The 17,847-nt window shown below is 41.6% G+C and overlaps 1 protein-coding gene across 1 annotated transcript in view; it reads left to right on the top strand.

Annotated features, from left to right (window-relative positions):
• The window catches only part of GABRG3 (gamma-aminobutyric acid type A receptor subunit gamma3), a 740,987-nt gene that overhangs the window by 45,555 nt on the left and 677,585 nt on the right, over positions 1–17,847 (top strand). The gene's annotated exons all lie outside the window — the stretch shown is intronic.

Genomic DNA, 17,847 nt, shown 5'->3' with positions numbered 1-17,847 from the left:
AGGTCATATTGGAGTTGTCTCACAGAAGGAATCAACTCTGACACCACCATAATCTTGGGCTTCCAGCCTCCAGATTGTCTGTGAGACAACCAGGTGGTTTTTTGGGCCACCTGGTTTGTGGTACTTCGTTGTGACAGCCCTAGCAAACCAAGACAGGGCCCACCCCATCTTTTGCAGGTTCTGGTCATTTGTAAGAGGTTGTCACTATCCATGTGATCCTGACTTGCTTCAAGGAGGCTATAGTTCACCCATTACCTTTACCCCTTTCTCAGGACTCAGCATCTGAGCAGGGGTAACTGACAGGTCACCCCTTCAGTGGAAGCAGTAGTAGCTTCCCTCTCTGTATAGCTACTCCCCTAGCTAGGTTATGTTTCATATTATATATTATAGTCATATATATATTAGACTATTATACTATTCTAGGACAGTCCTATGAGTTAAGGATTATCATTCCACTTAATAATGAAGAGCACAAGACTCACCCACAGAGAGTAAATGGAAGTAGTAAAGTAAACTTCAAAGTAAACTTGAAGCCAACGCTGGTTCTACAGATGTGAATGGTGCTTCCTGAATCTCCCACTCCAAAAATGAAGCTGTTCATTGGTTCTGCAAAAGCCATAGCTGGGACTTGTGACCAGGCTGGCAGCCGTTTTCAGCTCACCATCACTGAGACTTCCTACGTGGGGAAGGAGGGTGTCAGTATGAGTCACTGGACATGACCCATGGCTGAGGGATATTATACAGAAGGGAGAATGGCAGCCCATCCCCTCCACCAAGAGGGCACCCACTGGTGTCAGCCCCTCCTGGTGACTGTACCCCATTTCACACTTTGAGTGAGGTCTCAATCCCAAGGTCAAGGTGAATATCATATATTATGGCACCCCTATAATTGCTGTGGCCAGGACACCTCATCATAGTTGATAACTGCTATTTTCATATCTTTCTTTCTTATGTGACTCAGAAGTCCCCCAGGGAATGGGTTTGTGTTTCTGTCATCCCCTGACTAGCACACATATAGGAACTCAGAGCAGACTTGCAGTTGGTGTGTGAGGTGATATGGATAAATGATAGAATGGATGAAACTCTCTGAGAATGGAATTGTGGGAGTAATATTTAGGGATGTACATTCTGGAGAGCAGGACCTTTAGCATCTTGTTCACTAATAAACCCTAGTATCTGCACAATGCTAGGCTTGGAACACTAAATACTGGTATTGCTTGGAAGTGTACACTTTTATCCTTTGAATCTAGCTTTAAGATCCCTGAAGTTATAGGTGCTTTCTCATCCTTGTGCCTCTTACAGTACCTGCTGTGATGCTGGTCAGGTATATGTCTGTGTTAGATAATCTTAACCAGATAGGAATGTGTGTCCCTCTCCAGATACTATTTCAGTCAGTTTAAGTTACTAACATGATATGGATTCTTGGGGAAAATGCCACAATTCAAAATCACATCAGTTAAATGCCATTTTCCTGAAAGCCACACTGCTATGACTAGGGATTATATCCCTACTAAAGCATCTGATGTTCTGATAATTTTTGTTCCATAGAAATAACCACAAGCATCATTTCAAATCAGTCACAATGGAAGTAACTTACATTTTGCAGTCAGGAATTTCCTGAGGTATACCGAAACCACCTGGAATATTATGAATAACATAGCAAGGTGCTGCTCAGGGCTTCATGGAGTCATAACATTCTATACCAAGGTCTCCTCAGAACTGCATGTTTCCTTTGCGGTGAAGGAGGACCATGAGCACTGGTTATATCCATGAATACAGGATCCTCCTCCTCACTGGTCCTGCTCCCATTGCAGATGCACTCATTCCAGTGGGCTGTGGTGCTTAGTCAGTGTTCTCCCTCTTTCCTTGAACTGACTACTCTTGACACTGCCAGCTTCACAAGGTGCCTGTGGTGGGACAGCAGAATGACCTGGACAGTAGAAACTTCATGAAACATATGGACAACTTTCCCACTTTGGAGTGACCACCATCCTCTCCCCGGTATCAGGATGTGGGGGGTGTGAGCAGTGCAGTGTGGACATTCAGGGGTGCTTGGAGCTTGGCATTCCCAAGGGCAGAGCACAGGTGCAAAGGGAACAGGAAAGATCCAGAGAAAGAGGAAAATGTGTGCATATTTTCTCTTCCTCATTTGTGAAGAATAAGGAGTTGAGCAAGAGAGGCTGACCTTTGGAGCAGATACCATGCTCATCCCCTGTGCTTCTAGGACTGCAAATGGCAACAGGGGACATCTTGTTTGCTTGGGGGCTGTCAGTCGTTCACACACTGCCACAGATCCTAGGCTCCAGCAGCTATTGTCCAGCCTCCCTTTTCCCAGCCCATCATCCTCCTGTCCAGGCTAGTCCTGGCAGGGGCTCTTCCTGGGTTCCCCCAGCTGCCTCCTGTCCTTCTCCATGCTTCTTCATATTCCTACTAGCTAAATATATGTGTGCGACCCCTAACATTTTTAACTGCTCCTGGAGTTCAGTTCTTGGGAAACATTCTTTTTTTGTCTCTTGCTGTCATTTTCCAGGATTCTGTGCACATAGAAGAGGGTTAATACAGTACAGGTTTGTGAAATTCAATCATAAGAAAATAATCTTCAAGTGGAAAGGATGTAATAAATAGTAAGAAGTAACTCAACTTTGAAATTATAGAGAATTTGTTTTTAAATATAGGTGTCATACTTTATACCAGTCTTGAGAAACTCCCATTGTGGAGTTCCTTTACACTTTACACTTATTTAGCCACTTACCTAAAAGAATCTGCTTCTTGTTTTATCTTTCCAGGAAGTTCTTCCTTATTGAGATACTTTTGTTCCCTCTTTGTGCTTCTGCCCTCCTCCCATTGTTCAACTTGATTCTTATTTCCCTGTTGACTCTGCCAAGTCTTTGCTTTGGTGATGCAGCTGCCCCTTGCCCACATCCCCGCACTTGGAGTCACCCTGCAGCTCATGGCAGCAAAGCAGAGCTAGGCCAGTTAGGAGGAGCTGTGTGTCCGAGGTGGGTTGGGAGTCAGCTTATCCATGACCATTTTCTGAGTTCATAGCCCTCAGGCTGCCAGGCAGGCACCCACAGCTGGGAGTATCCTGAGATACGCTCCAGTCCGCACAAACCACACTGCCTAGTCTTTCTTTCTTTTTTTTTTTTTAAAGATTTATTTATTTATTTATGATAGACATAGAGAGAAAGAGAGGCAGAGACACAGGAGGAGGGAGAAGCAGGTCCCATGCCGGGAGCCCGACGCGGGACTCGATCCCGGGACTCCAGGATCGCGCTCTGGGCCAAAGGCAGGCGCCAAACTGCCGAGCCACCCAGGGATCCCCGCCTAGTCTTTCTTCATCCACCCAAGAGCGCCCGAAATCCTGCAAGAGGAAAGAAATGGAATGAAACAAATGGCTGAGCCTTGGAGGCGAGCAGGTTGCACCTTGGCCCCCAGAAGCTGCCCCCAGGTTACTGAAGTGCCTCAATGGAAATCAAGGTCTTGGGGACAGTGTTGGGGAGAAGAAGCATCCCTCCAGTATCCTCTCTGATCTCTTCTAAAGTAAATGCCCTACAATTTCATCAGCCTATGACACAAAGGGGAAATTATATTTTATAATATTGAAAGAAACTCAACATTTCCTACCAACAATTAATTGTGCCAATGATTTGCAATCACTTACCTTTTGTTTCTAGACTCTAATTTGCCCATCCTTCTCTTTCATAATATCGAAGTCTAAAGATAGACTCATCCTTGGAGCTATGCAAGGAAGTGAATTATCAAATAAAGCAGTAAAATACTGTTTTCCTTTCTTTCCTTTTGGCTTCAAAGTCACAAGTTAGAGATTTTGAGAAAGACATTTGAATGAGGAAAGCAATAAGGTTTCAGCTTTTAAAAGGAATTTACATGAGATTTAAAAAAAAGTGACCCTGTGATTTCAGTTTCCCTTTCTTTCTCCTTCTGGAATTGTCCAGTCTTTTTTGCATAAGTCTCTTTTGATGAAATTGACCAGCAAGACCCATTCTCTATGAGGAGCTGACGTTTCTGTCAGGTATACTGGTGGGTGAAAACTCTTCTAGCATCCAGTATTTGAGGAGCATCTTAGGTTTTGTTTTGTTTTCTTTTCTTTTTTTCTTTTTTTTTCTGAAAAGCTCTCTATGTAGCAGTGCTGGGCAAACTAAAAGCACTGAAAGAGAGAATGTTAGATGCTATGCACTGTACACAGTGCTCCTTGTTTGGAAAACTATGATTTGAGCATCTTGTGAGGTTTTTTTAGTCTAAGCTGTGGACATGATTTCTGATTTCTTCCTAGATCTTGTGTGTCTATCTGGTAACTACTCCTCACTCAGCGGAATTCTTAACATCCTTGTCAATCCAAACTTCTGCTTCTTGGTTTCCATATTGTTAGCAACATATTCATTTGCAAAATCAGCCACTCAAAAGAAATGGACAAAGTCAGAATTATCTTTGATCTTGTGTCTTTTACTTTTCAAATATGTCTTGTCGCCAGGTATGCTGCCTGGGTGATGCTACCAGTATGAAGCCAGAGCTCTGAACTTATCTCTGCATCCACAGGAAGACACAGTGAGAGGAAAAATGCTGTAAGTCCAAGGACTTAGGCCACTGCAGTCCCTGGTAGAGCTCTCTTGGCCCTTAAAGTGGTACAAGAAGTCCTCAAGTAGGTCTTCATAGCCATAAAGAAGCATGAAATCCTCTGGAATAGCACTGTTCTACATGCAAGGCAGGTCTCCTATTTTAGGTCTTATTTTGTGGTGCCTGATTTATTTAGAGGAAACTGAGGAAGAGAGCCCCAGATTACCTCAGTGAATGAGGTTCTCAAAGACCAGGTCTGTACTTGAGGACACAGCATCCTGGTGGCCTAGCTTGATGCAAAATACTGCCTTGGTGGGTTCTGCATCCCCATTCTCAGTGTTGATGGAAGACCTCATTCTTCACTGATTTTTCACCTGAACTAGACAATTTCAATAGAGTAGCTGTGCAATTCCCCCACACATACACTATTTCCTAAATTCTTACATAGAATCAAAATACATAAAATAGGTAGATGTCAGAACTTCTCTGAGGCAAGTAGGAAGAGGAAGCTGGAGCCATGCTGCTTGGACCCTCCCACCACCTCAGGGAGCCACCTGCCTTGGGGGGCCCATAGGCAGGTGGCTGAAAATCCTGTCTGAAAATCCCTCACCTAGAATGCTGCTCTCTTCTTGTGCTTCTGACTCTGGATGCTTCCTTTTCTAATCTTTCTGGCATAGCTGCCAAGTAACCCCCCAGAATGTGCAAAATAAGCTGGTCAGCCCTCTGCTGGAAAGTTTTTGAGACATTCCCTTTGCTCTTTCATATGGTTGTGTGATTACAGCTGGCTTACCTTCCCTGGGTACCATCTCTGGCTCCTTGCCTTCCATTCCATCTGCTGTCACATCACCAAGTGTTGCTGGCATGATATTGTAGGAGGCTCCCCAGCCTGGGGGCTCCTGGCCACTCCTCATGACCATCTGTTCACATCTTTTAAATGGGAACAGTGCTTCCAGGCTCAGCTCCAAACTCCTTGCCATGGATGGTCAAGCTTTCCACAAGGCTCATGGGACTTTGTCTCTTGGCTTCCACCAGGAATGCTCTCAGCTCTTCTCTTTGCCTGTAATAACTTGTAATGTTGTCCTCCTCCCAAGCAGTCTTCTGCCATCATTCCAGGCTTGGCAGGAGACTATTTCCAGAGTGATCACAAAGCCGGCTACAGATGTGTGTTAGACACTTGCAGATATCACTGTTGACTTTTTCTCTGTTGGTTTGTGTGTTGTACTTAGTGTCATGCCTTTAGGGGTAGGGTCCTGCTTTTGCAGGGCTCAGTGGCTGCCCTTAGTGGCTGCTCGGTAACTATCTTTTGCTCTATCAGAATCTGATTAGCTTGTATATGCTTCTTCCACTGCCTGAAAGTTCCTCCCTGCCCAGACAAATTATTTCCATCTTTTCAGCTCCAACACCTATGACTTCTTTAATAATGCTTTCTTCAGTAAAGCACAGGAAGAATTGTTTATTGAAATGAATTTTGTGAACCACTTTATTTTTCTACAACTCAGAAAAAATACCACATTTTTCTCCTATTGCTTGGATGTAAATATACATTGTCCATCAGTATGTATTTCTCCATCAGGTCACGAGTATACAGTTAAGTATGGGTAGCTCCCTATTGCCGCATAACCTATTACCCTAACAGTGACTTAAAATGGCATATATCTTGTTTCAGTTTATATGGCCAGAAATCTAGGCACAATTGGCTGGCATCTTGGCTCCAAGATCTCTCACAGGCAGCAAATAGGGCCAGACCTGCAGTCATCTCAAGGTTTGACTGGAGTTAGGGGAGGGATCCATTGATGAGGATACTGGCAAGAATTGATTCTTCACTGGTTGTTGGACCCAGCAAGGGTCTTAGTTCCTTGCTGGCCTTTGCTGGAGCCTCCCTCAGTTCTTGCCACATCAGCCTCTCCACAGGGCAGCTGGTTTTATTAGAGAGAGGCCAGAGAGAGAGAGAGATTGAGGAAGGAAGGAAGGAAGGAAGGAAGGAAGGAAGGAAGGAAGGAAAGAAGGAAAGGAAAAAGGAAGAAGGAAGAGTGAGGAGAGAGAGAATGTGTAAGAGGGAAATTTTTATCTCTAATTTGAAGGTGACACCCCATCACTTCTGCCCTGTTGTTCATCAGAGCATACCATGAGGTCCAACCCACAGGAAAGGTGGGAAAATCCTCAAGGGCTGGAATGCCAGGAGGAAGAGATATTTGGAGACATTTTAGAAGCTGATGGCCACACACCTTCTTTGTACCAGTCACTATCCTAGGAGTGAAACTAGACATGGCCTGTGAAATCAAGGTGAAGGTATAGTAGTAGAAGGTACAGGAGTCATGGATTCACATAACCACTGAAACAGAGGATTATACAAGTTGAGGTAAATTATTTGGAGAAATGGAGTGACCAGCTTTGAAGTGATGTTATAATGGAGCTTGACCTAGATGAGACATCATCGGAGGATTCCTCAATGAACTTGTGAGATGTGAAGAGATGAGTTGAAGCTAGCCAGGGGAGCAGGCAGTGTGAGGCTTGGAGTGGGCATTGGGGCATCCTGAGCAGGAAGGAACAACAGGCGGAAAGGGCTTGTGCTGAGTGCCTCATGGCACATCACGGACACTCAGAGAAGGACAAAACATCTCACCAGCTCTGACCAGGAGAACAGATTTGAGAAAGTTGCTACCTCATGCTCCATCCTTATTGGTTTGCACTCAGCCTAATAGTTCATCCAACCATTTCCTCTCTCTGGAGTGCACCTAGCATCTACCGCAGATAAGCTATTTGGAATGAATGAGGTGATATATGCTTTGGCAACAATCAATTTAAACAGCTTTCAGGTAAAGCATAAAACCATAAATCTGAAATCGCTGGGTATCAAGGGATGTCAGTCATCACACTACTTTGCTTTATCAAAAAAAAAAAAAGGTGTGCATTCAGTGAAAGAGCAAGAGAATGGAACTAGCATTTACTGGGTTGCCAATGCCCACCAAACAATTTACTCAAATTATCTCATTTAGTCCTCACATAGTCCCATGAAGTCAGTATCAACAGCATCTTTTCAGAGACAGAACCATGTGCAGTTAGACACTGGCCTGAGACCCATGCCCACGTCTGTCACTCCACAGGCAGCATGCCCTCTGCAGTATGGCTTTCCCTTCACTTTACAACAAACCTCATCCCTGCCAACAGACCAATTAATCCTAAGTATACAGAGAAACCCTGCCTGACTTTGGAGCACAGTTTCAATCTCTTCGTCTGCAAATGGTGATACTAATTATGTTTGCTGTGTCAGTGCAGGGGGTGGATGTTAGCTTGACTTGAGGACTGTGGAAAGTTCAGAGTGCAGAATGACAACAGGGAGCAGGCAGGCATGCCCTGAGTCCTTATATTTTTCTTAAATTATTTCTTCTTCCTCAGTGTCTCTCTGGCCTGTTCTTTTATTCCCCAGCAGTGTGAAAACGGCCACAAAACTTCCTCTGTTGTGCTTCTAGGCCTGTGTAATTGGTATTGCAAACCAAAGACTGACAAGGAAACAGGTTGTGTGTGAAGAGGAACACTGACCACACATCTTTACACACACACTGTTTCCGTGTCAGTCTTTAGTTTGCAGTTCTATATTACAGAAGAAGGCTTATCCTCCATACTTCTTTTGCTCTTTATACATTGATAGGAAATTCTTTGAATTCTAGCTTCAGAGTCCTCTCATGTTCATGTTTTATTGCTCTCAGTTGGGGAGGCATGTTTTTTGGAGGTCCCAGAAAGTAGGCCTGTGCTTTTATAATGTCATCCCAGTCGTGGAGTGGAAGAAAATATCCATTACCCTTTTGTCTTCCAGCCTTCTTTTAGAGGTAGACTATCACCAGGCACAACTGCAGCTCACAAAGGCTTAGAGTAATATTATGTCTTCAGGAAGAAGTATACCCAAACTCAACTGTTAACCATGGCTATACCTATGTTTTTCTTGCTTCATATATTTTATTGTTTATTTAAAATCTTTCTTCAGTGACTTCTCTTTAATACTCTGATATGGTTAAAGACAGAATAAGACAATGTCTTCAGTGGGACCATATGGTATCAGTTGCTGAGTTGCTTACTCAGCTAGTTGCATAATTGTTCATGCTTGCTTGCTTTCCAACACAGATTCACTTAAAATCCAGCATATTGGGCATCGTTAGGTGGCTGTGTTCTGAAGGAACATTCTGGTCAAGTATCTGTATACTCTCTGACACTTTCCAGCCTTGTGCTTCTTACATCTCCAGCATTACTGAGGAATAAAAAGTCCAGGTGTGCACACTTCAGTAAAGGATATGTAGCAGCATTATGGGCCATCATGATTATCTGCAGACTCACTGAGAAGAATGAGGCCCACTGCCTTCTTAGAATAGTTCTCAGGCACTGGCTGTCATTTTGATGAACAGAGATGTGCCCACAGCCTGGCTTAGAGGGAGCCCCAAGGTCATATCATAATTAATTCTACAAATCAGATACATGTTTGTGATTCTTGGTTCTCATGTCTGTTGCATGAGAATATATTCAACTAAAGGAGGAAGGCAGTTTCTTCTTTTTAACTATTTTTAAATTTAAATTCAATTTGCCAACATATAGTATAACTTCCAGTGCTCATCCCATCAAGTGCCCTCCTCAGTGCCCATCACCCAGTTACCCCCACCCTCCAAACCTCCTCCCCTTCCACAGCCCTGTGGTTGTTTCCCAGAGTTAGGAGTCTCTCATGATTTGTCTTCCTCTCTAATTTTGCCCCACTCAGTTTCCCTCCTTTCCCTTATAATCCCTAAAGGCAGTTTCATTTGTATTGACATTCCATTTATTGAATACAGAAAAGGGAATTTTCAATACTTGAAACATATTTGACAATATACAGTTTTAGGATTTTCAAATTTATACTTCGCAAGCATCCTAAAAAAAACAAACAAACATTTTTAGCTACAGAGGGTCATGGTCAGGCTCAGTTTTAAAAGAAGCTGGAAATATTACTGAATTTGCTGTTGGGCTGCTACTGCCTTTGCTGGGTTGGGAGAGGCAGTGTGTACCTATTTGTGGGCTAAAAGTATAGTCAAGATGGATTGCCTCAGCCCAGGAGAGAATACTTAATTGTACAGTTTATCTTTATTTGGATCTAATAGGTTTCAGTCAGAGGTCATCTTGCTAAATGCTTTGAACCTGAATAAGAATTTAATTTGTGAAATAACTGAATTACAGGAAATTAGAGAATCAGGTGAATGGGGGTCCAAGCAAATGAATTGAGGACAGCTCATTTATATTTAGTAAAGTGATACTACAAACGGTGGGCTCCATCTTAGGGGGGTTCTACACAGCCTGAGAGGAGGCACTAGCAAAGGACCTGAGATGACCACCAAAGGGTTGCATCCCTGCTGCCCCTGGAAGTAGAATGTATGCCTCTCAGGTGGTCATGACTCTGCTGAGGGTCCAGACACTCAGCCTCTCTCTCCCTTCCTGACAGTGGTCATTGACATGGATTCATAGCCAGCTCACCCCTGATCCAGAGCCTTTGGACTTAGACCAGGTGGATGTCAGAATCTCCAGGCAAACCTCATAAACTCTAAGTCCCAAACCCCTTTGTGAGCAGATGCCTAAACAGGAATTTGTGTAGAAAGGTCACAGGGAGTTAGCCTGGACCAGCAGTGGAGTCTTCTGGGAATGTGCCCTGGAGAGCAGAGAAATTACAGTCTCACGAGACTACAGGTGATTGTGGCCTCTCTCACAGGCAGGGCTGCCAGAGTCCACTTGTTTTTGTTCCTTCTCCCAGTCCCATGGTTGTAAACATGAGAATTTTAGTTCTTTGAGAAAAAGATGGAGGTTTAAGTTTCCCAAAACTGCCATTCATGCTGATATAAAATCATGAAACCATTACATCAATTGGCACCCTGGCATTGTAATTCTCCTTTAAAAAGAAAGATATTTTCTCCTTAAATGACTACCTGTCACCTTGAATTTTAATCTTTCCCAAGAGATGTGAGGTGTTAATTACTGTCACCGCTATGTGACTTGTGTGCTGTCCAGGTAGTAGCACCAGTAGTCTCAGACTCCTCCAGCCAGGCGAATCTCAAGCCTGGGATTAGCCCAGAGCACTTGGCTCCTCCGATATCTCCCTTGGCCCTCTGTCATCCTGAAACCTGACACATCTCACCTCAGGGCATGGTCCTTCTAACTCTCTGTCCCACACCTGGACAAGGTTTATATCTCACCTCCTGAAGATCTTGATGAAATGGTCCATTTCCCCCAACTGTCTCCTCTATTTCACTTCATGACTCTTGGGATTCTTCAGGTATAGTCAGTTCCCAACTTTCCTCAATGAGCCTTAAAGCCCCTGCACCTCCTGTCACCATAACCCAGGTTCTGTACACCTTTGTGGGGCACACAGCCTGTTGGAGGGAGTCTGTATTCAGACACTAGAGAAAGAATGTAGAAATCAGAGAGTGGGAAGTCACTGAGTCATATGAGAAATGCCGAGCTGCCTTTAGAAGGGAGGGGGTTCCTTATGCAGGCCCATGGTGCCCTGAATGGGCTTAATGTTCTTATGTCACTATCTTCACATTTTTTTTACATTTTTGACCAAGCAGCCTTGCATTTTTATTTTGCAGTGGGCCCCACAAATTATAGAGGCAGCCCATCTTCCAGTGAATCTGTACCTTCAAGTAGTAGGTTTTTTCACTTGATAAGGTTACACAGCCCATCATCTCACAAATTAGAGCATCACCTGTGCAAACTATTAGGCAGCCATACAATTTCAAAATCTTTTAGAAAGACCTGCTAGCTAATGCTATTTACACTGTTCATACTAGTGTCTTCCAGTTTTTAATCTTACAGTTTCTAATTTGTAGCTCATTTCCTTCCCAGGAGCCTTACCAATCACTCACCTGAGTTCAGGGCCTATTAGTTTGGAGCCACACATGTGGTTGATTGGGATACTGCACAGTGCACTGCAGAGGTGCTGAGATGAGAGCATTTGCCAGTCATGGAGTAAGATGAATCAGGGCTGACATTCTAACTCCAGTGTTTGAATATTATACTGCTTATTTCCATGCTTGAAAAGTGGACACAATAAAACATCTATCAAATGAATTTATAATTATACCAGATATCACATGTAAATATGTATAATTCGTTTATTGACTAGTAATTACTCCCTCTAAGAAAAAGTAAGTAAAAAGGATGAGTGAAATGTGCAAATTGCTAGAGCTCAGGAGAGTTGAATGTGTGGGAGCTTTCTTTCATTAGGAGGATGGAGGGAAGGGAAGGAGGCAAGGAGTCTAGGAGTGACCACATCCAGGACTTATGTGCCCTCCCTGAGCTTCGATTTTACATTTATTAAACTGTGTTATAGATGGGTCGATTGTTAGTTAATGAGATAATTATGCTGAGTACTTGCAATGCTCTCTGATATATGTATATTAAATAAGACCTATTACAAGTGAGTTTCTCTTGTTCAGAGATGGGCCTTTCAAAAGCAGAGATAAAGCAAGAGTCTTTTGGTAGAGGAAGATGGTTTAAATGTAATTTGTGGTATATCTGTTCATTCTAATACCTGTGTACAATGCAGATTTTTAAGGGAGATTTAGTCTCTATAATAGGCATGAACTCAAATAGCATCCATTTGTGCTTGGATAACACACCAACGACATTAGCTTTAGAAAAAAAAAAAACTACACTATTTTATTTCTGTATTAAAGAGTGAATTTGTATTGGACTGCTTCCTTTTCCTTATGCTGTTGCATGAGAAGCTCTGTCTCTTAGCCCCTTAGATCAGCAGCATTGGCTTCACATGATGGTCCACCCCGTCCCCTGGAGCAGGAGTAGGTTCAGCCATAACATAAGCTCCAAGAGCCCCAGCCAACATTAGCAGGCTCCCCACATCTGAGCAATGATGGCACACTGCTTCCTCCATCCGTCCTCTTGGAGGGGATGCATCATTCCATTCTTCTGCCATTCTTAGGATAAAGCACATGCTTTAGGAGGAGTATGGATTTTACTAACAGTAAAATCGTTACTAGCCTACGAGAGCAAGATTTCCTCAGATAAGTAAATAAAGTAATGTAGATGCTGCTGAGTTGAAACTTGAAGATTCAGATTTCCTCGTCTTATTTTTGTACTTAATGTCTTTTATTTCTAAACTGATGACAGTACCTAATTTTTACAAGGTTTCGTATTTAATTGTAATATTTTATAAACTATTCATTTTAACAAATTATAAACTAATAATTTATAATTACAGTGAAATTGTGATCTACCATAGTAATAAAATATTACTACTGGTTAATATATTATGCATTATAATATTGCTGATAGTTGTACATAAGTAGTTTGCTTGCAGTATGATATTTAATATATAGTGATTCTACTCTTTTTAAGTTTGGAGATTTCTTAATTCATATGAGAAAGTTAAGACATTTGTCTACTATGTGGGATGAAAGACAAATGATTTTGCTGACAGAAGGGAAAGGTATGAAAATGTTATGTCTGATAGGAATGAAGTTTTATTCCCTTGCTCCCTAACTAAGAAAACTCCTGAGATGGACCACCCTTGCTCTCTGTCTCCTGGGGCACTGGGTTACTGTGATCATGACGTCTCTGGCTATCTTGAGAGTAAGTTTCTCACTTCTTTGCCTCCACCAGAGAGATTATGAGGAAGAACTCAGCCTTCTGGCTCTGGAGCCTCCGAATGTGGTACTTGAGGAAGGGGTAAACTCACCATTTTGTGGTCCAACTTTGGGGGATTAAAGCATGGTTAATCATAGAAAATCCCAAGTGTGTGACACATCATTTCTCTGGTAACTCCTTAATAAATCATGTCAGTGCCCCTAATGTCTCCATAAAGTAGACCACATCCTTTTTGCTACCTCCAGAACAGAAGAAATCTAATATCCACAAATGAATAGGAGAAAAGATTTAGCAAACAGATTAACCAATAATTGAAAAGATTCAATATACAGTTTTGTTATAGTTTTTAAAGTCTAAATAAAATGGACAATTTGCAGGAAAGATAAATTGTAAAATCTAGACCCAAGAGGTAAACAAATAACATTAGGAAAAATTGTAAAAGTTGTCATAGAATTTCCTCCAAATAAGTTATCAGAGCCAAATTCATGTTTTTTAGATTTTCTCAGAATCAGTACTCTCAGAACTTGACTGGATATTACAAGGAGTGTAGGAACGCACCCTCCTTGTAATAAAATGTTTATTTTGTGGTGACTTTCCTGTGACTGTTCTGATCTTAATTCAGAAAGCTAGTGAGGACAATAAAGTGCTGCACATCTGTAGTATATAATAATGCATATAGATCAGTCTCAACACAAAAGGCAAAGCTTGCAAGGAAAACTGTATTACACTGAAAGACCTGCAGCTCCCAGGACTTCTTGACAGGTTGTAAGGTGGTTCTGCATCAAGGGAGGAGGTGCAGCTGTGCAAATGCAGCAGCTGTGACACGAAAAAGGAAACACTTGTAATCATTGAGATTGACTACAAAAACCCAAGAGATAAATACTGTTCCCTTTCTGTGGTGACCCTGGGACAGACCCCTTGTGGGATGATTAAAACGAGAGTGTCATATCTGGGTCTAGAGCTGGGCAAAGTTTGGTAAATTACAGCCGATGGGCCAGATGGGGTCAAGATGTGTTTTTTTCTTTTTTCTTTTTCTCTCTTTTTCTCTTCCTTCTCTTCTTCGTCTTTCTTCTTTCTTCTTCTAAGCTTAGAAAAGTCTTTACATTTTTAAAGGATTGTAAACAAACAAACAAACAAACAACATAGCAGTAGCAATACCAACAAAGCCCCCCAAACAAAAGAAGAATGTGTGATAGATTCTGTGTATGCAAGCCTGAAATTTTTGATCTCTGAACCATTACAGAAAAGAGTTTTATGACACCCGCTTTAGACACATCCTTACCTTTCTGCCTTCATAATATAACAGGTTTTTTGGATGTTAAGATCAATAAATACAAAAAGTAACAACGTGAACTAATAGGTGAATAATTTGGGGAAATTAGTTCTAAAATTGTTACTTGCTAATGATATGATTATATGTTTAGGAAACCTAAAGGAGACAATGGAAAAGTTAGATTATAGAAATTATTAAAGATTTGAGAACAAAGATAAAAGCATTCTCAAAAGTTAGTAAGGAAAAATAAACAACCATCACACCAGAAGTACTGGGAAAATTTTTTTTTCATTTGCAAAAGAAGAATCACTAATAGAAAATACAGGTACAAAGTAATTATTAAACCAGTAATCAAAGGAAGGGACATTAAACAAATGTGTATTGCCTCTCTTTTCTGGGTCAAGCATTGTTTCAGGTGCTGAAATAAAAATTAAGACCAAGATTCACTCTGGGAATTAGCCACGATGTTCTCAAAGGTGATAACAGAGTCCTATAAAGGACCATGGAAAGAGGCGAAATATGTCATCTAGTGTTGGTGAGAGAATAATGCTGCAGTTTGTGGGAAGCAACTTTGAGAAGCCCCTACCTGAAGTACATCATGTCACATATACTCAGACGTTATGCATGGGCCAAGTGGAAACCCCTAAGCCCCACCAAGAGGAGTCCACTGCAAACAGAAAACAAATAGATATGGAAGATGGGAGAGGTGGGCAAATAAGTTTTCATTATATTCATAATAATTTATTCTGCAATGAATGAAACTCTGTTAAACAGTGGATTTTCAAGAATGGCTCTGACATATTATTCTGGATTTCTTTATGGACTCCTCCTAAGACCCAAAATTTTGATCAGGAAAGAGCAGTATATCACCCAGTTCCTGTTTGCACAAGTGCTTGAACTTTCCTCAAAGGAACGTTGTAAGAACGTAGACCATTTCTCCCACTTTTCAGACTGTACTATTCCTTGCTTAAAGCGTTGCAGATATGAAGGCAAAGTCTAGAGTAGACAGTACTCTTCTGTATCCATTGTCCAGATGGAAAAATAAAACCCTCCAGCAAGAGTCTGGCTGCTTTGAGGCATTTGGTATTTGGTTCCACTTATTTATTTATTTGTTTATTTATTTAGTCATCAGATTTTACACTGGTGTTCTTTGCAAGGACAATTCTTCCATCTTACTTGGAAGCACGTGGACATGAGCTGGTCTGTGAGAAAACTTAAGCTTTCTATACCCTGTAGTCACTGAGAACTTCAATAAAGACGTTTTCTAGTTGGGTCCTTTGCACAAAACTAGTTAGGACAAGTGATCAGACAGAGTTTTTAGGGGACTAAACAATTTCTATTCTTGTAGTTCTAGTAGAGAATGTTTTTTGAATCTAATTAACAAGAGGGCTTCAACACCTATTGTTATTTAGGCTTTTGGTTTCTAGAAGAAAATGGCAAATAAATAGCTAGAATGTCTCAGAGCTATTACAACAAAATAATTCCAGAGGATGTGTCATGGAATCATTTGAGTTTTGCTCAGCTATCTGTGCCTTATACATCTGTAGGGCTGTACAGTCCTGAAGGATGCATCTATACCATATGAAAGATTGGGCAGCACAGGGCACTGGTGATGGAGAAAGTGAGTCTTTCTCTCCAGGTTATCCTTAGTGCTCCCTTTGGGCGTCGCCTACATGCTATTCCTATGTAAAAATGTGGTGTTGTTTTAAAGGAATTTTAGCATGTACTAATTCTTTGGAAACTTACAATACTGGTTGGTAGGTGTAAGACAATATAGCTTAAAATATTTGCCATGTAAGCCAAACACAGGAAAGCCAAGTTTACTTGCCTAAAAGAAGTCCTAGAGATAAAGAAAAAAAGTTTCCACATATGTCCAGAATGAAACTTACTACATCCAGCTTCCACTTAGTGGCAGGAGGCCTTGCTCTGTCCTGTGCAGTCAGCTTTGTTGCATGACATGAGAGCTCAAATGTGAAGCTATTTATTCACTCACATTCACGGTGAATCTTAGTGATAGTCCTCCAAGTTGAAGAAGCATGCATATTCTTTTTTTTTAAGATTTTATGTATTCATTCATGAGAGACACATACACACACAGAGAGAGAGAGAGAGAGAGGCAGAGACACAGGCAGAGGGAGAAGCGGGCTCCCCGCAAGGAGCCCAAAGTGGGACTCGATCCCAGACCCCAGGACCACACCCTGAGCCGAAAGCAGATGCTTAACTGCTGAGCCACCCAGACATCCCAAGGCCATGGACTTTTACTGAAGAGTGTGCTAATCTGTTCCATCTCCAAAAACAGCTTTGATCTTAAAGTTTTATCTTAATGAATTCCCTTGATGACTCACAATGACAAGATATCTGATCACACAGCTCTTCAATATGCCAGAAGAGAGCAAGAGAGATGCATGCTGGTTCCTGCTAGGAAGTCTATGTATCCAAGTTTACCCTGCATCTGAGAATGAAGCAGAGGGTTGGTAAGAGCCCATAAACCAGCTCTCTCCACAGAACTATCCTCTGTTCAGTGGGATTAGAGATAACAGAATCTGACTAAATAACTATGGATAAGGGTAAAGATTTTTATCTATGTTTTTTCTTTTAAGCTTTAGATGTTCCTTTAGGGTGAAAAAACTCAGCAGAGGTCTGAATCACTTGATTTCTCAATTTGACTAAGTTCTGAGAAATCTTTTGAACAGGAAATAACCTATGCTAAGCTCTCCCAGAAGTCACAGCATGTCTGAATTTGGGAAATGAAGTTATGAATCCCAAATTTCTGGCTACACACCCATTTATGGTCAATTGTTTTGATCTGTTGCTATCTTTCAAAGTATCTTTTTTAAAAATCAAATTGCCGTAATGGAACCTAAGAACCACCATCTCATACTAATCAGAGTAACTGTAGATATGTAGTCTGATCGTATCCGTGTAGTTATGAAGGCTAATTTAGTCTATTAGATTCCAGTATGTTCATTCACTTATTCTAAAGTGATAAGTGATTGGCACGAAGTCTGTAACTATCCATTTTTTATAAAATAAAATTGCTTCTTAACTGCTTGTGTACTGCTACAGTATGTATCCTCCCCTCTCCCAGATAGAATTGACACCCAGCATTGTGTAAGTTTAAGGTGTACCACCATAGCTGCTACCTCCATCCTATCACATAGTTACAATTTAATGCATTTTTGTAAGGCTCTTAAGCTAAATGCAACCACTGTTACCAGTAAAATCATTTGGGAAGCCTACACACAAAACAAATTTGGATCCCATGGCCACTATTAAAATAAATGTAGACCTTGATTTGTTGGTTAGGGAGCATTAAGCTGCTGTATCAAGAAACTCCAAGGTTTTTTGGGATCCCTGGGTGGCTCAGCAGTTTAGTGCCTGCTTTT

This window comes from Canis lupus, chromosome 3 (assembly GCF_011100685.1).
Source record: "Canis lupus familiaris isolate Mischka breed German Shepherd chromosome 3, alternate assembly UU_Cfam_GSD_1.0, whole genome shotgun sequence".
Classification (NCBI taxonomy): domain Eukaryota; kingdom Metazoa; phylum Chordata; class Mammalia; order Carnivora; family Canidae; genus Canis; species Canis lupus.
This window is presented reverse-complemented; position numbering and strand designations above follow the sequence as displayed.